The following is a 26185-nucleotide window of genomic DNA, read 5'->3' as shown; positions in this document are numbered from 1 at the left end:
ATTCCCTTTCCTGTGCCATTCTAATACATCTCTGCACCCGGTGGAGACACATGAGTGGCTCACCGCATGCATCCTGAGGAGTGCATTCGGATTCCCTTTCCTGTGCCATTCTAATACATCTCTGCACTCGGTGGAGACACTTGAGTGCTTCACCACATGCATCCTGAGGAGTGCATTCGGATTCCCTTTCCTGTGCCATTCTAATACATCTCTGCACTCGGTGGAGACACTTGAGTGCTTCACTGCATGCATCCTGAGGAGTGCATTCGGATTCCCTTTCCTGTGCCATTCTAATACATCTGTGCACTCGGTGGAGACACTTGAGTGCTTCACCGCATGCATCCTGAGGAGTGCATTCGGATTCCCATTCCTGGGCCTTTCTAATCCATCTCGGCACTCGGTGGAGGCGCACGACTGGTTTGCCGCATGCATCCTAGGAGTGCATTCGGATTCCTACTGTAGACCTGTGGGAAAGAGTTGGAGCAAATCTGCATCCTGAGCCCATGCTACCGCCAGCAGCCGAACTCTTCCAGGCCGTTCTGATCCATCTCAGCTAGAATATCTATCAGAATTATGGTGTCAGTGGAAGGATGCCCCTGGAGTGTGATATTTGCATTTTTCTTTCCCCAGACAAAAGAAATTAGAAAGTAAAACATACAGGCCAGAGATCTGCTCTCTCCGCTGAACGTACTGCAGCTCCACATTGAGACTGGATGAACAGAGCCCAGTACTTACTTCACCTGCTGCAAAGGTCACCGTTGCATAGCAACACCGACTCATCCATTCATCCTTCCCAAGGGCAATATTTTACCTCTCAAGGTGCATTACATTAAGTCGCAAATATCGCCGCCTATCAGCATGGTGACAGTGGTAAAAGTGTGGTATGTTACATAAAAAGTACCCCATGGGGTAAACAACTTAATTACTCCATGCAGTAGCACTTCTATGCGCTTTATACATTTACTATCCCATGCAAGCCCAACTCATAATTAGGTGTTATTTTAAAGACAATTTAGACCTTTGGCATAATGAAAATATGCGGTGTGGCTGCACCGTAATCACACTTGCACGCCTGCTTGTTCCCCAGCAGTGGATGTTTAAGATTGTGAATCAATACGGAGACAGCTTTCTTTATTGATTAGGAGGTGATGGCATCTTTTGCACATGAGTCTTTTAGAATTGGAGAGGCACCGTATGCACCTTTTGCACATTGCACTTTATATGTTTATTGTGTACCTTTGACTTTGTGTATTATCTTTACAGCTGACTATTGTCTATGCGAAGGTCCGCAGAAGCGGCTATATAATTAACATCTATTTAAATAAACGCCAATCCTTGCTGGTTGAGTAACACCTTCATTCCAAATGTGTTCTGTGATTCTATTTTTAAAACAATTGCCACTTAAAATGCCTCATGTTTTTACTGTTCTCCACATACTCGTGCGGGCCTCCTTACGGGTTGGGTGTCCTTACCACCTCCACTAGTGGTATTTCTGTAGGTCTGCCCTCTTTATAGTTCACCAGTGGCACAGGTGGTAGTTCAGAAATACCTCCAGGGATATTAGCCAGTCAGATAGCCCAGCGAGTAGAGCACTCGCTTTGACATCTGTGCAGAGCCTGCCGACACAGGTTCGAATCCTGGCAAGACCAAGCTCAGCCTTTCATCCTTCTGAGGTCTATAAATGAGCACCGTCATCCTTCTGAGGTGGATAAATAAGCACCGTACACTGTGGGTAATAATAACCAGCGCTCAGATGCCTGAGGGTTCGTAGCCCTATATATATGCAAATTATTATTATTATGAAAATACTGCCACCGCGTGTGATAAAAATGGAGCAGATTGTACAACAAGGACACCAGCTGGCTCAGGCTCTGTTAATACGAGGCAGAAGGACCATATGAAGGGTTAATTGAATCTATCTGATTGAAGGGAGTAATTGACAGGTCATTGGGCCAATCACAGAAAAGCTTTGATGGAAATGAAGCTTTCTGACAAAAATTGTCTCTTCTTTGTTTTTGTTTTCTCGGTTGCCAGGAGACAGAGGAGGAGGATTTGAAGAACGACGGTTTTAACTGGGCTTATTGATATAGACCAGAAGCTGATGGATGTTGTGTCGTTGCACAGAGTTAACTACAAGTTGTTGAAATTATTATTATAAGCGATCGTTTGAAATCGCTATTCAGTTCTTTCATTGTACGGGCGAGAAAAGCTGAAGAGAGGGAGAGTCAGCGCAAAACTGAACAGCTGATCTGCCGAGGAGAGTAGCTGAGGGCGGACCTCGTACGGGCTGAGGCCGCGCTGGGCCGAGCAGCTGATCCTCCACTGAGAAGGCCGAGGGGAGGAGTTTCTGTCATCGGAGGCGCGGAGTCGAGCAGCTGATACACCGCCAAGAGCGCCGAGGGGAGGAGTTTCGCTCAAAGGAGGCCGCGCTGAGGCGAAGCGCTGAAGGCGAGAAGAGACGTGAGGGACAGAGTTGATGCCGGGCGGAGCCACACAGAAGCAAATAGCTGACACCGGTAAGAGAGAGAAGAGGGGTATAGTTTAGGCTGCCAGGAGCCGAAATGAAGTGGAGCAGCTGATTCGAACTGACGAGTCGAGTCGCTATATAAATGAACACTGGGGAAGCATTGATACCAGATGAGATGAAGGTACAGGTTGGGGAGTGAATGTAAAATAGAATAAGAAGACTGGAACAAAGGTAACAATCTACCTTATGTGTAATCCCCGAAAATATTGATACAGATGGGAGTATAACTGAGGATCTGGGCTATACTCTCTTAAAGACTTTAAGGGATAAAGAGAGATTGTTAATTTAAATACAATAGTGAACTCATGAAAGACTAAAGACTATGTTTCACTAGCTGATAAAGACAGACACCCTTATTTCAAGTAAGAGAAAGAGCAACTTATAAAGACTATAAGCTACAATGGAAAAGAAGTGAAACTAATCATATGACAGGAGAAAGACACAAACAGAAATATAGACTTTAAAGAAAGGAAGAAACAAAGCTTAACTAAGACTTACCTGAAGTGTTCTGACCCGCTTAACTAGAAGACTTCTGTCCTCACAAGAAGATACATCAAGAGACCACCTGTATCCTTTTTTCTGAAAGAAAGCGGAGAAAATTAGAAAAGTTATAAGTTGATAATAAAAGTTGCCTTGGTAACAAGTTAATATTCTATCTCCGTCTAACTGTGTTTATTTACAACTATTGTGCGCAACCTCACATAACCTCTGAAGTATTATTGTCCATTTCACCTTCTATCTGATGCTGGACATGTATAATGTACAAGATTATACCACAACTGTGCGTTTTTTCAGATGGACATGGGTCAGTACCGACTCATTACGTGGTAAGGTGGCAGGGGAATCAAAGATGCACACCTTTTCATCAATGTAAAATGACCCATTACATTTTTTTAACCGTATTTAAGGCTGAGCTTCCCTTCTAGAAGGACAGTAAAAAAAGGTAACATTTTTATTTTTGGGAACTATGGAATTTTTACCACCACCTCGGAGGTGGAGGTAAAAATAGATGGATTTACGGCATGTAAATCAACCTAATTTACCACATAGCGGTATTCCTCGGAATACTGTGGAAGGTAAATCTACATACCCCTCAATCCTGAATTGGGTGGATGCCCAATTTGGCAAATACCATTGGGTTTACCATTACCACCCAACTCGTCATGACCCCATTAAGGGCTGCCTAAGGGCTGCGGCTCTGGACAGGAGATCCGGGGTTCAGGCACATGGCAACACACAGTGTACAAGATTCTGCCAGACAGCTTTAAAAGCCACCTACGTTAAACTGTATGAAGCATTCATTTCAGACGAATGCCAGGATGTCTGTTTTGGTATCTATTCACAATGTATTCTAAGTGTCTATATCCAGATGACCTCCTGCACCAGGCCATGGCACCAAGAACTCAAGAGATATGCGGGTGAGGATGACCATCTGTTATAATGAATACCACAAATAAACTTTACGATAGATGCAAATGGTCAGTCTCAAGTTCTGCGCCCTTATAAAATAGCTAAAGTCTGGGATGTTGCCGCTGTATAACTTCTCTGTGTAGGCATGAACATACACTCCCTTTTAGGCTGCCGACACCCCCATCAATACCAACTCCCTGTGTTGTTCCACTCACACTCACTGCGATAGACCCACATGAAACCACCAGCATCCCCCCCCCCGCCTGTTTCTGACCCCAGGTGACCAACCACAATATGTCCAAGAGCATTCACAGATGTCAACTCTGAAGTCATAATGAAACGCAGAGGGCAATACTCAAGGATGTCATGCATAGGGCCAGCACCACCGCAGACCACGCCACCTGGTATCAGAAAAAATGCCAAGCACTGGGCCTAAGCCAGCTACATCACCCACCCAGTCTCACTTCAGAGTCTAGCGATCAACATACTTGAAGACAGTCTTCCCCTAGACTGAAGACTTAGCGTTCCCTTGCACAAACAGATTCCCAAACAGATTCCCTCAAACCATAACAACAAGCAACACCCAGAGCAAGCACATGCTGGACCAGGTGTCTAAAGAAACTAAGTCTAGTGTGTTGGTAGGTGAGTAGGCTGCACCCCTGCTTGAGGTTTTAGAAATACAGGATATGATATGATAGTTTTTTTATAATGCGCTTAATACCCAGAGGTTTCTAAGCGCGGACCGGGGATCGAACCTGTGTTGCTCCTTGTAGTCTTGCTTCCAAGGTGAGAACGTTGCCCCTGAGCTATCCTCCCAAGACTAACATCGTTAGTTGACTAACGATCTTGCCTCAGATATTTATTTACTTAGTTCTTTATGTCTTGCCTATTTACATTAGTGCCAACATTACCCAATTGGGACACGTGCTTATGTTTCTCCCAAACCTGGGCTTTCTCAAGGCACAACAACTTTTCACAAAAGTCTTTTTCCAAATGAGTTCTAACAGAGCAAAAAGAGTACATACTTTCAACACACAAAACTCTTTTTTTACGATTTATTTCTAATAAATAAAGCAGTGACACAATCTACCGACCTACTTATAATATAGACTGAAGTATGTTGGACTGTCTACTGGATAACAGTCAGGGTTAGGTGTCTGCAGCCTAAGCACTTTAGCTTTATAACGAAAATACCTCCCACGAAGGGCAGGCACAACACTTAATATTCACTTACTTTGGTCATTACGTCTCAAGAAACTACATTCACTGGAGGTAAGTTTCGAAATGGAGTAAAGACCATATGTAAAAGGCACACGTAAAAACCATTACGCATGCTTTTTACTTTCCTCTATATTTTCATTCTTTTGTAAGGCTATCTTTTTGGTGCAACCTGATGACTATGGGTTTCAGCGCAATATAAACCTAAAATAAAATAAGGTGGAGCTGGGGCACGAAAGGCAATTGGTTTTTCGCCCACCCCTATCCACTCCACCATAAAAGCCTGCATACATTTATGCAGATATGATATTTCCAAGCTGGTGCAAATGGAGTGGATTCCTATAGACTCCACCTACATTGTAGACCAGCTAAAAGCAGAAGGATTCCCTAGGCATCCATTGTAAATGCTGCCGGCCATGCATTAATGGCGGGCGGCAGTCACATGATTTGCACTAAGATGTGTAAAAAAAAAGGCTTTAGGTGATTTTACCTGCACTTTGTAGTGCAAATGACAAAACGAGCACCCAGAAGACCGGTTTGCAAGTGCAATTTATGGGGACCTGGAAAATCTGCCCCACCACGTTTCAAGGAATCTCTTTATTGATTTCTCTAGCAGACCTACTAAAGATGTTCGATCCCCACAGAAATGCCTACATTCCGGCTAAGATGGAAAAGTTCAATAACCACATCAAACTGCGAAAGATAGAGGCCAACCTTCACAGAATGCAACAAAGCTATCTTCTGTCAAAAAGGACCACCGTGGCCCCAAACTCCCCAACACCACAAATCGGCCCATGGGTGCCACAACATTATCTCAAAGCCCCTAAACCCCTCCTGTCTATACCGAGTAGAAAACCGATCTGGGCAATGCGCTGCCAACTCTCTTTATCCCTGGAGTCTAGGGTGACCAGATTTTAAAAGTACAAAACTGGGGCAGGGCAACTAACATAAAAGTAGGACTAACTCTTGAAAGTGGCTTTGAAGGCACTACAATTCAAGTGGCGTTTGGAGGAGAAGGGGGTTTAAGTGTCACTGTTCAAAGAAACACATATTATAATTAATTTATCACAAACTAACACTATCTTAAGTTGCGCAGCATTTCTTCTGTGCGAGATTGTGCATTTCTGCCTCCCAGCTATGAAGAACTACTACAAAAAACCGGGACCACTGCCGGTTCCAATGGGAACATAATCTTGTGAAAAGGGGACAGAGCACCAAAACCTGGGACAGTACCGGCAGAAAACCGGGACATATGGTCACCCTACTGTAGTCACCATGTGCTACAGGAGCCAACAGATGAGTGAAACATCTCTCACCAAAGCCAAACAAACCTCTATGCATGCCACAGAGACCTGCCTTCCCTCTTTCACACATTCACCATCTAGAACCTTCTCTGAAGATTGGAGAAGGTCTCCTCACCTAGGCACACCAAATCCCTTGCCGCATGCAAGGCGTCTTTCCCCACCCATAATTAATCTCATAAACTAATCTGTTAAAGAACTACCCCGCCCAGCCACCGTTCAATAACCCCTCATCACCCTTGCTGAGGAAGAAAGGAAAACGGTAACGGGAGATTTGATCGAATTATTTTTACCGATTGCGAAGTGGTTGAATTTTTGGGGACGAATTTTCTTCAAATATATGTGGGCAGGGTGGGTAATCGTCATAATAAAAAATAGGGGTAGATCGGGGAGGGCTGGGTTGTCTCCCCCCACATATATGTGCAGGAAAATGTAGAAAAAGAAAAAATTCGAGCAAATCGAATTTGACCAAAACAAATCCGATAAGGTCACCTAGAACCAGGAAAACCTGATCCATCCACTACTAACAAATACAGTGGCATGGCTGACATTCATGTTGCATTGGCGATTGTGAACACAGCGATTTCCAAACTCCCGGCACACCTCCCACACACATACTTCTTTATAAATACAATCTGGCTTTGACCCTTTAAAATTCACTGACACTTCCCCCAGATGAATCGGAGGGTGCGACTCCTCATTTCTCGAAGTACTGTAACAACGGGTGCTATTACCCAATTTAAGAGTACCCAAACTGGTTCCCTCACTCTAATGCCAATATTTGCATGCATAACTCTATAACTGAGCCAGAATGTGTAGTTTCATCTCTTCAAGAATCTGAAGAGCTCCATTTCATTTGGGCATCAGCCATGGGATTGCATCTCCGAGAGAGGACGATGGGGGTACACACGGTGCCTGGCCACGTTGTGACTTGATATCTACATTCATGTTATACTGTTTTTTCCCATTTTCTCTCTCTAACCCTTGAATGGTATCTAGTTATTGTGTTTTTTTAATGTTTACCTTGTTTGTTGTTTCCTGACTCCCCAGCACATTGTTAAGCCTGAGGTTCAGCCGCGCTACTAAAAGCGAAATCAATGGTCTTGTACAATACACCTTATTTCTTCTGCCACATTCACCTGCTTAGTGGCTTCTATGAGGTAGGGAAATCAGGTGTGTATCTGCTTTCACACAAAACATATCGGAACTCATTTCTGAATGCGGTTTAAAGTAAATGAAAGGTGTACAAGCCTGGCATAAGGCTTCTACGCCTCTCATTCACCCCATTTGCATGTATTTATGCGGTGGAGAGAAGGGGCACATCGTAATTTATGGTTCCGCCGCCTCCTTCGTCTCCGCCATACAAATTCGAAAGCATTAGCGCTGGCATGGATTTTCATGCCGATGCAAATGCTGTGGATTCCGATGGCATCCTCCGGCTAAAAGCTGGAGGACTCCATAGGAATCCATTGTGAACGCCTCCTGCCACGTGTACATGGCAGGCATTGTTCGCTTCATTTGTACAAAAGAGTGCAAAAGGGCGGTGTACAAGCATGTACGCTGCCTTTCTGCCCTCCCTTTTACACTCCGCCGTGCAAATGAGGAAAATTCAGCAGCAGGGACTTGTACACGCAAAAGTGCAAATGTAGAAGGTCGAATCGCAAATACTCCAATGTCAGCTCCATAGATGCAAACTGTTGGTCCTGTAAAGAAGGCCAAACTACCACTAATACAAAGACGGAAAATGGCTGATAACCTCACCAAAATAAGCAGATGTTTGAGGACAGTTAGAGACATTATGACACAAAAATGAGATATGGAAAGAGACACATATTATTCTGAATTTCAAATAGAACACAAATAAGAGTGGGGAGAGTTAAAGTTACCTTAAAACTCTCTCCTCCCTTTCACTGTGAAGGAAGCAGGGTACGCTGAAGAGGCATGCACCCACAGCTAGGAGCACTGCAGCCTGGTGGATTAACTCAGGGGAGTAGCCAGTGAACTGAGAGGCCCAGACGACGCAGACTGCACTTCACACAAAATCTAGGTATTGACACCTTTTATGAGACCAACTGGAACAATGGGCCTCATCACGAGTTTGGTGGTACCCCTTGAATCCGGTGGTAGTGCTGTTACCACCAGATTTAAGGGTCTGCCAAATCAGGGCTTTGCTGTATTTCTCCCCAGCTCTGAGCTGGGGGGAAATCCGCTCATACCGCCGGCGGGAAATCCGCCGGCGGTATGAGCGCGAAATTTCCCCATTGAGCCCAATGGGGCATTCCCGAATGGGCTCAATGGGGAATGAGGATTTCCAAATCCGCCAAATCCATGATCCGGCGCTAATAGCGCAGATGGGTTTGGCGGTAGGGCAGATAGCGCCAGCGCTATTAGCGCCGGCATTACCGCCCAACTCGTGATGAGGCCCTATATGCTGAGATGGTAAGCATCACAATCAGTGTGTGGAGAATCCCTAGTGGGACAATAGCTCCCATGGATCTATCTGAACATTTCGAAATTAAAATTTTGAAGCCCGAAATACTGAACATTCTTTTTTTTGGTACCCCATTTTACCACATATATATGCAGGGGTGGGTCCCCCTGCATACTCCTCCAACCTCCTGATAGCCCCACTTTTTTTAAATCAACCTAACCCACCCTTCCACATATATGTACACTTCCACATATGTACGCTATAATGTGGGTACACCGTTCTTTCATTGTGGGATGAAGCAACAACGGGTTTTTCTCCGTTCATATTTCAACGCAAAAACTCATCGTTGTTTGTAGGGGGGGGGGGGTTAAAAAAAATATAGATGGGGTGTGGGTGTTCGGGGATAGTTAAAGGGGATGTGGGTTAGGGGGGAACCCCCCCAAAAAAAATAATGATAAAAACGAGTTTCGCATTGAAATAACAAGGAGAAAAACCCATCGTTGTTTCATCCCACGATGAAATGACATGGAAGCAAAATGTGGCTCTCGAAAGTCGGTATTTTGGGCTTCTCAGTGATTGCATTCTATATGTCGGTATGATACCGAACCTATGAGTTACCTAAGGGCACTGGCGGAGGTTCGATAGAAGCCTTGTATGATGACGTGCGTGAGCTGCTTCCCACCCTCAGGCAGAGGGCAGCATATATTTCTTGGGCTGTAAAATCAGTTTTCTATGTGAGTTTCCTGCCTGAATAGGTAGGGTTTTCTCAATGACCTTGAACGCGTGGGAGATGGTCGGCATTTGTGAACGCCTTCGGAAAGGGATGTTTCTTTCACTGCCATGTTTCGATATAGCGCTTCATCCCAGGGCCTCACACTTCGAAGGATTGCAAGAATAGCTGCTACCATGCCTAATTTAATGGTTCTCCATTTTTGAACATTATAAGTATGCTGTTTCTAATTTATGGCAGTGCGTCGGCAGTGTTAGGATGCTAAAATGCAATAAGTACAGGAGAGCAGATCTAGGACAGAGTTACATTAAATGCACTGGGCACTATAAATTACGGTTATAAGGCAGAATTGCACATGGGTGTAGCATGTTCCATCTGTCATGTCTATGGGCCTCATCAGAAGCTTGGCGGTATCCCAGCAGTAAATCAGCCAGGATATCGCCAACGCAAATAGCGTTACCGCAACTTGGTCTGGCGCTACTAGCGCCAGACCAGATCCAGAGTTGCGGTAAGGCTGTAAGTCCCCATTTTTTTAAGGGTCCATAGGAATCTACGGGGCATGCTGGGCGCTATTACCGCAGCACAGTTTGTACCACAGTAATAGTGCCGCAAATGGGCAGAAACTCAACAGATTTACCTCCAGCTTAAAACTGGAGGTAAAGCTGGGTGACTTTCCGCCCAAATCATAGTTGGGCGGAGCGGTAATGCGGCGGTATGAACAGAGAATAGCACAGGGGCTACGTGCTGGTCTTGGAAACAAGACCATGCAGATCAAAAGAGGTTCGACTCCTGGATCCATGCTTAGAAACCGAACTCAGGTATGGTATTAGACGCGTTATAAAAAAACAATGAAATATATAATAGTGTCACAGCAGCATTTTTACTGCTCCGCCCAACTTATGATGAGGCCCTATGTCTTTATTTTTTGAATGTGCAGTTCATTTGTGCTCACATTATCTTCAAAGTTAAACAAACATTTCCAAACCAGTAGGTTTTATGGGCCATGTGTGATATGATATGATAGTTTATTTATATAGCGCCTATACCCAATGTGTTTCAAAGCGCTTCATTATATGCCTTGTGTAGCCACCATATGCTATGGTGTAACCCACATTTGCTGGTGCCGCTATCACATGCTGAGTACAGTGTCAATCCCACAAATGCTGCCTTCATGTGTCTGGGATAGTCACTGTATGTCAGACATCAGCTTGCAGATAATACCAATATTCCAACTACAGCCTCAATTGCCCCAGTAATCCACATTATGCCACAATATACCTAGTCAATCACTGTGGGCAGCGGGTGCAATTCCACCATTCAAAAATCACCCTCTACCAACCAAGAAGACCATTGAGATCAAGCAGCGACATACTTCTAGAATCCAGGCACAACCAGAAAAACAAGTGTGGAGGGACCGCATTCTCCCTCCACGTGGCAAAATACGGAAATCAGTCCCAAAAGAAATCAGGACAACAGAAGACCTGACAGGAAAACAAAGAACAGGACCACAACCAAGGCCAGCCACTATGGCACCTATAAACACCCAAAGAAGAGACTGGATCGGGCTAATTTATAGACCGCTGGATTCAGCCCTTAGCTCACAAATGGACAATCAAAAACTAAAGGGCCCAACAGTCTTCCTCCCTCTTCCTCTTCAATCCATCAACTACCCGACTCGGTCCATGTACCAAATAGGTCCTGAGTCATAGAATTTCTTTAAACCATGTATAATTTATTTAGTCACTAGGGACGTACAAACAAATTGGACAAATAGATATGTACACATATAACACACATACCATTTTCAGAGGCGCTAATTTACAATATTAGCATCTTGCCTATTCTAAAAGACATCCTAAAAATAATGGCAAGTATAAAACATACATAAAAATATACATAACACCACACCCTTCCTATACAAAACTAAAACCAATAGTGCAGTGTTAACACCAATTCATTTCTCAGTGCAATAGTCAAGTGTAAATTCCCTATAAACACCTTTCTTATCATTTGACCCACCAAGACCCACCAAGAAACAGCCTAACAAACCTACAGAAATAAGTAGCCACCATAAAGGGAGCTAACGATTCGAAACCAGCACAGCTTCCATCCTAACCACACATTAGAAAATGCAAATCTTTGCATGAAAAAGGACTATACCAATGGAAACGCTCTTAATAGACTCCACATAACATAATCAAAATGTTATGTGGAGATCTACCAAAAGAATCGACCTGATTATAATAAACCTCACTCTTCCAACACTTTACTCAACACACGCTCACTAACTCAACACCACGAGCATTTGGCAAAACATGTACGTTTGGCACATTACAACCTAGTCAAAACGCTACACCTCTCAACTCAACTGCTCAAACTGACCCTCAACACAGTTTCCCCTGGAACCCTCAAGTCTCCCATAGGGAAACATAGGGCTTACAGGGAACACACAACTATCCGCCTAGAGAACACCCTTGCACTGATGCCGCTTGCTTCTCACTCTACTTGCACCAACAGTTGAACACAATGGGCCTCATCACGACTTAGGCCGTAACCCTTAAATCCGGCGGTTACGCTATTGCTCCCGGATTTAAGGGTCTGCCAAATCAGGACTTTGGTGGATTTCGCCCCAGCTCTTGGCTGGGGGGAAATCCGCCGAAAATGTGCACTATTACCGCTGGCGGGAAATCTGCCGCTGGTAAGAGCACAAATTTTCCCCATTGAGCCCAATGGGGAATGGAGCATTCCCGAATGGGCTTAACGGGGAATGGAGAATTACATTACCGCCGAACTCGTGATCAGGCGCCATTAGAGCCGGGGAGTTTGGCGGTAGGGCTAATACCGCCGGTGGTAACACCGCCAGCGTTATCGCCAAAGTCTTGATCAGGCCCAATGTCTTGTCTTTTCCCCTTTGCCCCCAAGCAATCCCACCCACCTCTTCTTTGTACCGATCCACGAGAGCACCTGGAGACCATGAAAATGACAGCAGTGCACGGTGCCATTCCAAATCACATAACAGAACCTAACAAATGCATGGTGTAGTCTGGACGTGCAACCTCAATTCCCCCGATCCTGCAGGGAAAGAAACCCCCCCTGAAAAGATGCTTGCATTGTAGAAGTGCGGATTCAGCAGTCGAAGTGGTCGGTAGCGGTCCATCGCCTTTTTTTAAAAAAAAGTTTGCATTTTATTTTCCAAAGAAATCGTTCCGGAATGGTTTCGTTTCAAAATACAAGTGTTGGAAGAACGTGCACGTCAGTGCGCTGCACAGAACGTTCCCTTAAACAGCAGGTGTGTTTGTTTGGGATTTGGATTGTGCGTGGAAGGGGGTGTGGCCCAGGGGTCCATGGGGGCGGTGACAGGCCAGCAGAGCACATAGTTCAGCTGCCTCTTTCTGTGCACTTCCACCACTGTGCTGAGTAGCATTTATTTTCAATTGCTCAATTCAAGGACATAAATAGAATGGTCATCAGAGCCTAAGGCCATGTGACTCAATACAGCAATGAGTTCTCAAGCTTGTTTTTCCAAAAGAATGTTGCTGAAATTGATCTGTACTTCTCGTTTTAAACAATGGGTATTTTAACTTGCCAAAATTGTTGGATATTCGTTATCATCAAGTACTTTAAGACATAAATTAAGAGGTATCACCTCACAATTTACGATGCAAAACCATGGGGCTGCTAATTACATTTGCTTGCTTGGCACCGGTGATGATTAGTATACACCATTCACAGATAATGCGTGTCGCGCTCGTGCCGCCTCCTTCCCCACTGAGTTCCATCTTCCTCTGGTCGCAGCAAGTTCACCTCGGGTGGAAGACGTGGGTTCAGGGAAAGGTGGAGCAGTGACAGCGGTCCAAATGGGCGGGAGCGGTGGAGAGCGGTGCTCCTCAACTTTTTTAAATACAATTTGACTGTTCCAATACTTTTATTTTAAAAGGAAACCGTTCCAGAATGGCTTAGTTTTAAAATAAAAGTGTAGGAACACTACGGTAGACTGCACTGAACGTTCCCTTAAAGAGCATGCGCATGTGTTTAGGGGTTTGTACAGCGCAGGAGAGGGAGCGTGGCGATGGGGTTTGCAGGGGAGCGGGGGCAGGCCAGCAGAGAACATAGTTCCACTACTTCTTTTCATACACTTCGATCACTGAGCAGTAATCACTGCTCCTTGGTTTATGGTCATTTCATCTAAAACCATTGCATCTAATGCCATTCCATCGACATTTTTCCATCGACATGTTTCCATCTAATGCATTTTTTTATTTCGATGGAATGGTATTAGATGGAATGGGTTTAGATGAATTGACTAGATACCCTGCTTCCTTCAATCTGAGCAATAAATCGAGTGCGTTCTTAAGTCTTTCTTTAGAGGAAGTCATGAAATGTCACCCCTACAATTGTGGCAGCTTCTCCATTATATAAGCACTCTGAACCATGCCTGTGCCATCAGTTAAGAGGTGGGTAGTTTCTCTTATTGCTAATGATAGGGGTATTACAATGGCAAGCAGTAAAAGTGCCCATAGAAATCCACACTCTAATCACCCTGATGGTTGCCCATATATGCTACCCAGAATCCACTCTGCTTAGTCGCCAGTTCTATATTGACCTTTAGCTTATGAATATATTATGGGTCGCGTGTTCACTGCTCAACACATACCAAAGGTTTGATATGGCCACAGAAATGACCAGCTGGGATGCTGACTTTACAGGGCGATATTGTGCTCCACCGGCTTCTCACAATTCAGTCTATTTGCACAATTAAAAGCAAACAGTGAATACGTTAACTACAGGCGACTGGCAGCTGAGTTCAAAGCACGCTATTGTCCATAGCAGAGGATAACTTGATAGCCAGCTTGCAAGTGAGATGAAGGCTGATTGCAGAGAAAACCTCCATCAAACAAAGCATACAATTCCCAATGAAAACAGGAAAAGACAAAAAATATGCGCTATTTACAAAAAGGAGGACCTTAGTTTTTTATTTGCCTTTTTAAAGCGCTCACACAGCCCGGGGGCATAGAGGCGGTGTTACAGAATTTGTTTTTGTCTTAGTTGCATATTTATAATGTGCTTAAATACCCAGAGGTTTTCTAAGCGCGGACCCGGGGATGGAATCTGTGTTGATTCATCTTGCCTTGCTTCCAAGGCGAGCACCTTGCCACTGAGCTATCCTCCTGGGATTATAGCCGGCTAAAGTGAAAAGCACTACGCATTTCAGGAAGTGGAATACAAGCGCTTCTAACAAATCAGTAATCCAGGACTGCAAAGAAAGTGGGGGTAACCCAGACCACTATATATATTACCTACTGCCATTTTTCCTTGATGCATTCTATACCATAATTTTGGCTTCACTGGGTGGCGCTATGAATCAAAACCTAAAAACAAAACTGTTATGTTATATTATGTTTCGTTGTCATATACTGTACACCATTAACATTGGCATAGTCTCCAGGCGCTCACGTGGCTCTGTAAGAGAGTGGGTCGCATAGGTTAGTGAGAGAAGAGGGAATAGGAAAAAGGTTGTGCTTTTCTGTTGGTACTTGTAGACCTGGAGGAACTAGTGTCTAGAGTGGGTCAGGTTTCTAGGTGTGTTTGAATTGTGTGGACTGGGGCTATTATGTCCAGATGGGCAGCGTCCAGTGATTGGGTCTTTGTTTCTGGCAGTTAATTCCGTGGTGGCTGTGTATGTTGTGTGTTTAAGTGGGAATTAGACTTATCCAAGGATCGTGTGAGGTAAGTGTGGGTATGCTGGAGCGGGAATGCAAGTGGGGGATATGTAGTTGGTGACTTGAATGCAGAATCATTTTGACTCTTTTGTTGCTTGAATGCAGACTTAGATTGTCTCTATGATTCCCCTATATTCATATCATTAAGTTCCACCTGAATTCCCATCATCCTTAGATTCCTTCCTTTGACCGCACCACATTTTAATCTCGGTTCAGTGTGGACAACCCAGATTTAAATATTAGCAGGATTAGACAGGGCACAGTGCAAACAACCAAAGTAGCTGTTTTATTCAAGAGGTCAGATGGTAAACTTCCGCGTTAGCATTGCTAGAGTGCAAAGAAGTCCACCTCTAAGAGGGGCATGGCAGAATAATGTTAAAATGAAACAAAGAGGAACTCCAAAAACAACGGGGGCAAAAATGGAGCAAAAAGGCATACACAAAAGGGTGTTCGCATGTGTAAAAATATTTAAATTGTGGATACAACTTGTACTGTTTGCATATTACCTTAAATAGTGATTTAATCACATACTTTATAGATCCATGGTACCGGTGTATAGGTTGTAAAGTTGACTATTTTCATTAAGAGTCGCAATTATGCAAAAAAGGAGAAAAGAAGAGGAAAATTGATTAAGTATTTTCAAAGTTATTATTATTTCTTTTTTTTGGAAAAGAAAAAATTCTCTGAAACTCATCAAATAAACATACAGGCTTGATATAATGCAGATAAATCAACTAAATTGTCCAAAACTGAATGAATAAAGCAGCTTGCTAGTATATCAACAACTAAACAGTATTTGTGAGAACCATTAATGTATGTTTAAACATGTAAAGGTGAGGAACCAACAACAGAGAAAGTATTGTTGTGAAAAAAACACAATGAGTACAAAGGCAGATTCAACATGAACAATTGAAACATGAGTCCATAGGCTTATTTTTAAAGGAACAACAGGAAAAAGTAATGTTGAAAAGAAACACACATCCAATGTGATTTGAAACAATATTTAACCCAAAAGGAATCTGTCTATTTGAAAACATTAAGGGTTATTCCAAAACAAAAAGTACAGCTAACTGACTAGCTGTCCCTGGATAAAGCATATGTACTGTATAATTGAACCGTCATCATGTGCAGGTTAACAAAAGAGATGTAGATTTCAACTTTTTTGTGAAAATCAATAAATCAGTTCATAGAGTCCTGGTTAGAAGATACCAGTTTGAGGCTGATGCAGAAGAGAATAATGTTAAAAGTCAGACTTTAGCCGCATTGTAACCCTCACCTTTGGGTGGGTGCTTCAATGACCACTGTGACCTAACTGCACATCTGATGTTGTGCTGCGCGGGAGCAGATGTCCAAACCTGCCGGCAATATCTGATCACATTTAACTATTTACCTTCCTGCAGGTAGACAAAAGTGGTAAGGCCCCAGATCCATACCTTATGCGGAAAGTTCACACTGTCGAGAGGCTTATTGCTATTAGTACCTTGGCCCGTTAGACCGGGGTACTAATACTGTTTTTATTCGGTTGCGAGACACTCTGGCATTTCGCAACCAAAAAAAATCAGTTTTCCCTTTCAATGGTAGCCGTTTCAAATAGTAACAAAAAATTAAACAAATAATATGGCCGTCATGGAACAGGAGAAGGGACTACACGTAGCTCTTCTCCATTTCTATGGCAGCCATTAAAAATATTGAAAAAAAGTCAACAAAAAAATGGGGGATCGGGGCAGGGACGTCATTTGGGGGTCGCCAGAGATTGCAATTGCGACCTCTTTGGTCTCCCTTGCGACCTCTTGAAAAAAAAATAGAAATATTTTTTTTTGTAAGCTCCTGGGCTGTGGCCAGCACCATGTGGCTCTTTAATTCTGGAGTGGCTGGCTTTCTTGTTCAGGCCCCTTAAAAAGAAGACAAATAAGAACATGAGGGCCACAAGTCTAACACTTCCAGCACTGACCCTAAATAAGAAAGAATAATAATGCCAAAATGTGTCTTTCTGGAATTCTATACAATAATTGCTAGATTCATTAAAGGTTTATTTCAGGCACACTTCAGGGGGTGAGTCACTGATTTAGTCTGTTCTTAAACGCCTCAACTCAGCCTTTCATCCTTCTGAGGTCGATAAATGGGTACCAACACAGGTTGGGTGATATTGGGTGTATATTTCTTTTATGTAAAGCGCGTAAGCGTAAATGCTATACAATAACACATCATTATCATTTGGTCATGAACGTCTGCTTGCATTCACAGTAATTTGGTAATATGGGCCTATACACACTGATCTTAACGATACATATGGCGATCCATTATTGTATGAAATGTACATCACATTATAGTGATATCGTAACCATATTTTTCGTAGTGTACAATTCTATGTGATGCCACTTTCTTTTTTGTCAACAGGTGAAAGGTCGTGTTCCATCGCTTCCTGAGAGATCACTTTGGGGTGGGTCAAATGACATCACTTCCTGTGATGTCATCAGGGGGTCAAGGGTCGTGTGATGTCACTTCCACTACCCCTGGCATTTTGGTGAAATGACGTCCCCGGATCGGGAGCAGACATGCCGAGGAGAGAAGTGTTCCAGGTGCATTCGCTCCCAAAAAGGATAAAAAAAATAGAAGGTAAGTGGGGCAGGAGGGAAAGGGATGTAAATCTAAGGCAAAGGGGAGTGGAAGGGGAAGGAGAACACTTACCTTATTCCCTGTGGGAGAAGATGGCGGGCTGCAGCCCTGATGAAGCTGAGAGTGGCGGGATTACCTCATGGTAATGTCCCGATTCTGAGCCTCCCCATTGGCTGGGAGGCAGCCACACACCCCTCGCCGGGTACTCATTTTATTTGGTCTTTCTTACTGTTGCTAACCCTTAATTAGAAACTGCCTCAAATGCAATTCCAAAGTATACATGGGGCTTATTTTCTAAGCCTGGAGTACAAATATAAGCAGTGTAGGAGGAAATGATCCGGAACTGAAGTCTGGCAAAATTATTCCTGCACTCTACACCTCTCCCCCACCCCCAAGGCCAAGGGAATTCCTAGAACTGTCCACAAGCAGAGTCTCACTAAAAAACAGGCCACTCTTCAGAAGACTTGGCACTTGAGAGTGAATACAGAAAAAGCCTCACATCTTGTTCTGCAGCTGTTCATACTGGTATATGTACCTTACAAAAAGGCATTGTTTTTGTTAGGGGGAGTTTTGTGACCAATGAAAAGAGAAGAGTTTGACTATCATTACTCGTTCAAAAGGGTTACTTGCTGAATCACTATCACAGGCCTGTGTTAAGATTTTAAATTGTGGGCATTCCTATTTCCCAAAAGGCTGTTTGCGTTCATGCAAATTGCCAGGCCTGCGTTCCATGAAGAGATACAGTGTTGCATGACCTGGCCTGGTGCCACACCCCTCTGCCTCGACCCCTATTTCCAGCCCTACCCTCAAGGAGGAGAGGGTTCACGAGTGAAAAAAAAGAATTTCCTGCACTGAACGTAAGACGTACAACCAAGGCATTCACCACTTACTCCTTACTTTCACACAGCAAGGCATTTTACAGCCATTTGGATGCAGAGAAAGAGCACAAAGCAAAGCTGACTTCAACACGCATGTATCTGGCTCATTTTCTATGTCCCACAGCAGTAAGCCTAGGCATAGAACAGAGTCATTGAGCCTCGTTACAGTTTACCCGGTACAATAAAAAGGCTAGTAAAATTGCTGGTAATTCCTGCACCAGCATTTTTACCATACCAGGAAAACACAAGTTTGACAGTGGAGGCCACAGATCTACCTTCAATACTGACCAGGGTCGGACTGAGACAAGAAATAGGCCCACCCCTCGCGACCCTTGACCTCTGATGACATCACCGGAAGTGATGTCATTTGACCCCATCCCAAATTGACATCCTGGGAAGCGATGAAACATGACCTTTCACCCCTTGACAAAACAGTAAGTGGCAACAAATAACATTGTTCCTAAGTACACTAAATTACTGTGAATCCAAGCAGACGTCCAAGGCCAAATAATAATATGTTATTGTATAGCACTTATGCTTACGCTCCTTTTTATAGAACAAATATGCATACAATGTCACCCAACCTGTGTTGGTACTCATTTGTCGACCTAAGAAGGATGAAAGGCTTTCTGAAAAAAAAATGAAAAAAACAATTTGAAAAAAATATATATTTCTTTTTCAATATTTCTTTCTTCCAAACCGGCCCAGGCATGGCCAGAAACCGGCCCCCACACTCCAGGGAGGATTTTGGCCCAGCCACTGGCCGAAAGGCCGAGGGGCCAATCCGACCCTGGTCCTGACCTGCCGGTAAATAAGACCCCCACCGGCAGGGGAGTTGCTAGGTCTGGAAAAGAGCCGGGGCTACGCTGATGTCGGAACAGTTGGGACTCGGGGCTAACTAGTCTTTTGGCTGTAGCTCCTGAGATTCTATCCGGGGCTACAACCAAAAGATCAGGGGCTATAGCCCCCTTAGCCCACCCCCCTAGCAACGCCCCTGCCCACCGGTGAAATAAATGCCGCAATTACTGCCCACAGTATTACTGGTGGAATGCAGATTTCCTGCAGTTGCGGGATATCAGACGCTGGTAACAGTAGGGGCAGTTTGCCGGTATCCCACCGGAATTACTGGCGGGATACCGCCAAACTCGCAATACGGGCCATTATGTGGTTTATAACTTCATTTCGTTTTGGAAAGGTTTTACAGGTGGAGTGGGAGGCAGGACGGAGAATTAATGTCCTCCTCGCCCTTCCTGCTCCGCCTGCAAAGCTTCTTCATTGTACTGTGTGTGATTGTAATACAGGTGTGTAACACATGGATTCCTATGCAACACGCCTGCATATGCACCTGCTAAAAGCAGGCAGACTCATAGGAATCAATTCTAAACGTCGTCTGCAAGACATTATTTGCTGACAGAATTTACATCTTTTGCAAGTCCAAGTAAACAGCAAAGGTAATTTCACCAGTTTTTACCTTTGCACTCTGTTTTGCAAAAGTACAAACTCCTTGCACTGTACCCAAATGTATCCTTCCATCGATACATTCTGTACCACAATGTTGGTTAATGAAAGCAGCTATTTTTATAGCGCTACGCAGCGGACGGAATCCGGCATGAGGCACTACATTTCTTCTCGACACTCATTTAATAAAGGACTTTTATGATGGCTGTTCAGATGATGATGGGTGGGGCTCCCTACACACCAAACCCTAGGTTCCTGGAGTACAGGGGAAAGAGACTAACCTTATCCACACTGGGATGAATGACTCGTTTGCTTTTTCTAGGAATCATTCACTGCTATCTTTTTGGTTTGCTGATAATGTTTGCTTTTCCCTAATTGCTTGCACTATGTTATTTCAGATGCAGTTGTCTTTTCCAGTCTCCTGATTTCGACCCGAGGAACAGTGAGGTATCCTGCAACTTGTGGGGAAACCAGAACCCACCCCAGAGTTTGAGCCCAACATGCCTGGAAGCCTCTGAGCCTGTCTTCATGGCGCGTACTCTCTCAAGGACTGAACACAGGATTCAGATGGGTCTTTTTAGCGGTCTTTGGGAGAGATGGTGGGAAAGTTCTCTGCAGCTGAGAGTCATCAACTTGATGTACTCTTTCCCGAACGCAGTGGGGCCAGAATGGCTCTGTCCTCCCCCACTGCACGCCACCACTGTAATCCTGAGCTGTAATCAAGTCCGTATACATCTACAAAATACAATAGACACCAGTATCTGCTTTTAGTATGTGATGTCCCCAATTAATGCCCTCAAACATATCCTTCCTTCCTCTGGATTATCAACCTTCTCAATTTTCAATTTGACCCTTTAAAAAGCACCAATAGATTGCTCTTCTCTCGGATAGTGTCCTTGCATGCAGTGTTTCAGAATGAAGTGCTAAACCCCATTAATACATACCTAACTGGTCAATTCCATTCGGTAGAGGCCAGTCTAGTCCTGTTTTTAACTTTGTATTCTGGGACTTGTAGTCCTGGATTTATAACAAGGAAATTCAGGACTGCCAGTCCTGGAATTCAAAATTAAAACCAGGACTCGCCCAGCATATCCCGAATGGAATGAATAATGTTGGTATATATGTCGCATGCTTAATAAATTCCATATACAAATATGTTGGCAATATGGTGTTGGCGCCAGGCAAGCGTCGCAGAGGGATTTGTATTTTAGTGGTTCTATGGTCTTAGATCGCCAGGCTTTTTTTCGCTGAGTTTTTGGCGAAAATGTTCGGCCGAAAAAAACTAATTTATTTCTTTTTAATATTTGGGGGGTCCCACCTAAACCAACTTCCCTATTTTGTAGTCCCTATACCCCACAACTCCCTACCCCTTCAATGCCATTACCCAGCCACGCCCTATATTTTTCGATGAGTTTTTCGGCTGAAAAGCTTCGGCAAAAAACGCAGCAAAAAAAGCCTGGCGATGTCATAACATCTTACCTAAAGAATTATCCAGAAGCCGCGTGTTGTTGTCTGGTATTGTCGCTAAACATGAGGTGTGCTTTGTTCTTCACCAGTGAAGTGGTATGGGAGTAATCGGGGTAGGGGAGCGGGCCCTTCTTTTTCTTGGTGCTTTTTTACCCCACCTGCCGCTGATCATGGAGAAAGCTCTTGCTCAAAGCACAGCGTACCTTGAATTCTACCCCGCACCTCCCCCGCCTGTACCATCAGCGTACTCCAGCCGTGCTCCACGATCACTGCAGGGGATTCTGTGAAATGATTACTTTTGACTTTAGTCCTCTCCGGCCAGAGATGAAGAGTCCACCAAACAGCCTGTTTTCTCGGGTCGCGTAGAATTTGCCTGATTATATATCTCGTGCCCTGAAGAAGACAAGCAACGCCTGTGTGAGATTCTTTTTTTCCCCTTCCATTTAAATGTCAGTAGGCCTATCCCTTCCTGCCGTCGGATCCTGTGAACTTTAAGGTTAGAGTGTCTGGGGCCAGTGCCCCTCCATCGCCCTCCTGCTATGATAGTCAAAGCGCAACATGCAAGGAGGCCCGGATCCAGGGTGTAGGTGCTCACCGCTGGCGGGTTAGGAGCGCAGCTCTGTAATTTCACTGTCACTTCTGGTCTGAGTGAAGGCATTTGATGTGACAGGTCAAGGTCTTAACTAAAGTTGGGGCTCTATGCATTTTTAAGCTGAATTATCGACAGAGCTCTTACAGGCGACTTCATCCCATGACCCCATCATGACTATCATCAGCTCCTGCTAATTTAAAGTGATTTTAATTAGTACAAGTCAAGCTCAGGCACTAATGGCGCTATTGGATCTAGGTTAATTTGCTCAGTTTGCTCAAGAGCCTTGATTTATTTTTCTTGTCTTGTCTTTACTTTTAGCAGTACATTTACAGGATTTTCAATCATAATCTCGATTGCCTTAGGGGGTAAGGGTGCACTTTAGAATTTTTCTAAACAAAAAATAAATAAGTAATTTCTTGCTACCTCCTTTCTTACCTTCTTGCCTTTATCCCCTCCATTTATTCCTTCCACTCTTCTGATTCCTTCCTTCCTCTTCTTACTTCTGTCGTTTCTTGATGCTCCTTCGCTTATTGCTACATTTACCCCATCTCTCTGTGATTTTCTTTTATTCTTAGCTCTTACTTTTATTTTCTGCTTCCTATTCCATCCTTCTTGATTTACCTTTTTTGAAATTCCTAGTTTAATTTCTGGTCTGCCCTTGCTACCTTTCTTTCATTCCTCTCTTCTGTCTTTTGCATTTAATGTAGCTCTTATTGCCTAGCAGTATCTGCTTCCCATTTCAGCCTTCTATAATTCCTGATCTTTCGTATCCTTGGTTTTCTACTCCTCCATTCAGGCCTCATTCCCCTATCCTAGGCATTTTATCTCACACTCTTTTCCTTAACCTCATCGCTCTCTCGGTTTGAATGTTGTAAAGACCGGAGGGGGGGGTCTGTATTTCAGCTCTCTATATCGTAGAGGAGAGACACAGAGACCCCTGCCAAGATTCTCTAGTATTGATAGATGTAGTCGAGCAATCAAGGCCTAGCTTCTCAGGAGGTGATGCAAGCTGGTTCTTAAGTACAGTGTAGTCCCCAAGCACCCACAAAGGAATGTCCACACACTGTGTTGGTTAAAACACAGTCTTTATATAATTAATATTCAAGGTTACGTACGCTGTCACGATAACTCACTTTGTACTCAGAAATCAACAATGGTAAATATATACAGTTCTAAAGTGGTACCACTAACGTTATCAGATCTCATTCAAGTGCATACGGTCAGAATGACACACAGATTAAAATAAAGAGGAAACCAGCAGTAGAGAGAGGAAGGAAAGCAAAATGGTTGAGCAATTGGCAGAATACTGGCCCCGTACCACTAGACACAGTTCTGTGTGGAGATCCCCCCACCTGGGCAACCTGTAGAAGAAAGATACAAGCCCAGTCCATATATTGTTCACACTAGACTTTCCAATAGTTTTGCAACCCCAAAGTACCTTGGCGTTGTAGTGTTCCGCGTCGAGGAATCGACAGCCCTTCTTGAGTGTCCTCCCTTTCAGGCAGGAGTCACGGGTCGTCGAACGTCCGACGGAGAACAGGTCGAGCTACGCCGGTGAAGTGGCCGCGTCGTTCCTAGCAGTGCTCATTGACGGGGAAGCGTAAACGTCCTGCAAGGAAGAGGTGTGCGGGGCACCTCGGTGTCGATAGTTCTGGACCGCAAAGAGTTGAAGAACTGTGGCCCAGCAAGGGCGTCAAGTCATCGGCATCTCTCTGGTCTTTGGGTGGCGGGAAACCCACCGGTGGATGCTCCTCGGCGCGTCGACGGTCAGGCCTTGAATCAATGAAGTTCTTAGGCACGGGAGCACGGCGACAGTGGTGGACAACAGTCCGGGCGCTTCTCCTTGGAGTTCCGCAGCAATCCCTGTATCGGGTCGGCAGCCTGCCGAAGGTCTGTCTACCAGGGAGCTTAGGCAAAGATCAGCTGTGCACGATGTTCCCTCATAGCTCAGGATGAGGGCGCCTGACCAGGTCCTCTCTGGGTCAGTCCTTGGAGGCACAACATCTTTCAGAATGCGAAGGAGAGCAACAGCAATTCTTCTCGTCCAGCTGGGCTCAAGGTTAAGCTTCAGTTACTCCAGTTACTCGTCGTAGTGGACTTAAGCTTCCGAACATGATTCCTAGCAGTGAGAGGTCCCCAGATATACTGTTGATCTCCCATTCATTCCGCTGGGTCATACTCAAGCATCCAATCCCGACTAAGGTCATTCATGCAGGCATGCAGCCAATCAGGCAGACGGGGCATTCAGGCCATTCACTTCTCTCCAGACACTCACAACAAGTTATGTGTATTGGGACAAGTACCGAGCCATTCAACACTCCAAGCTGCATTCATACCAGTTTCGGGCAGGGCTGTCTCAACCATTGTGTCAAACACCAGATACTAGACAGCCACAACATAGAATGCATATTCGTCACACACTCCATTCACCCAGGTCCCACCCACAGGCGTACCCACAACATACTGTCGTTGAAAAGGCTCCAGCCAGTCTGGTCGGCACTTCCCCACACTACCATATACGGAACTTCCACCCAACAGCCAGTCAGGGGGAAGGGACAGAGGCAGGGCTTCCCGAGACTTTGGGAAGATCAAGGTAATAGGTGATGGAAGGCAAGAGGCCATGGGGGCCATTTTGTCTCCATCAGGAATCTACCGATTCCAATGACAGGGCCTGGGCATCCCAAAATGGAGGACGCTCAGGGCACTAATCATTTCAGCATGGAGCTGCCACCAGCCCGTACCCTGCTCGGTGGGTCACGCACAGGTGCCCTAAAAACATACACTAGGGGCACAGGGTTGTACCCCTATCCATGGGTGCCATAAGGGTATCCCACGGGCCTGTTCATCAAACCAAAAGAGAGAGAGCTGCCCTGCCAGGAGTCCACATGAACTCCTGCGCGGAAAACACGACAGAACACACGATAAAAAGCAGTAAAGGACAAGGATACGGAGGCCCTGTCCCTCCGATGCATTTCCAGCATCACAGTCCCCCCCCCAGACTTAGGTTAGGGTGCCTAATCTCCAACGAGAAAGACACCCTCATCCAGACGGTCAACATACCTTCTGGAAAGGCCATCTGCATTATCGTGACTCTTCCCTGGTCTGTGCTCAATGGTAAAGTCTAGCCCTTGCAGACTAATGGACCACCTGAGCAGTTTCGGGTTCTCACCCTTCATCTGCATAAGCCACTTAAGGGGCTTATGATCGCTTTGGACCTTGAAGGTAGACCCGGTAAGATAGGGCCTAAAACGCCTAAGGCTCCAAACTATACTAAAACATTCCTTTTCAACAGTAGCCCACCTAAGTTCCCTAACCTTAAGTTGTCTACTGATGAATATGATTGGATGTTCTCTTCCTTTGTCATCTAACTGGGACAAGACAGCTCCAATTCCGGTGTCACAAGCGTCAGTTTGAACGATAAAGGGCTTGCTGTAATCAGGCGCACACAGCACGGGTGCCCTACACAGACTTCCTTTCAAGCCATCGAAGGCCCTCTGACAGTCTTCTGTCCAATTAACCTTCCTCGGTTGTTTGGGCGAAGTCAGAGCTGTCAGGGGTGCAGCTATAGTTCCATAGTCTGCCATGAAATTGTGATAATACCCAGTGAGGCCCAAAAAGGCTCTCACCTGGGTTTGAGTAGTGGGAGTCTCCCAGTCATGTACGTCCTGTACTTTACTGGGGAGAGGTTGGATTTGACCCCCTCCTACCTCATGACCAAGATACGTGACTATCCCCTGAGCTATCTGGCACTTGGTGGCCTTGACAGTGAGGTTAGCTCTTTTTAACACCTGCAACACTTTATCCAGATGCGTCAAATGCTCTTCCCAGTGGAACTGT

At 44.8% G+C, this 26185-nt stretch overlaps 1 long non-coding RNA gene across 1 annotated transcript in view; it reads right to left on the bottom strand.

The window, feature by feature from the left end:
* Positions 1-26185, bottom strand: part of LOC138570139 (uncharacterized) — a 262140-nt gene that overhangs the window by 94797 nt on the left and 141158 nt on the right. Inside the window, exon 3 of the long non-coding RNA XR_011303408.1 lies at positions 3026-3106. This is a non-coding gene — a long non-coding RNA (uncharacterized lncRNA). The remainder of the gene's footprint in view (positions 1-3025; positions 3107-26185) is intronic.

The sequence above is a fragment of the Ambystoma mexicanum genome, chromosome 2q (genome assembly GCF_040938575.1).
Source record: "Ambystoma mexicanum isolate Mex_15411 chromosome 2q, UKY_AmexF1_1, whole genome shotgun sequence".
Taxonomy (NCBI): Eukaryota; Metazoa; Chordata; class Amphibia; order Caudata; family Ambystomatidae; genus Ambystoma; species Ambystoma mexicanum.
This window is presented reverse-complemented; position numbering and strand designations above follow the sequence as displayed.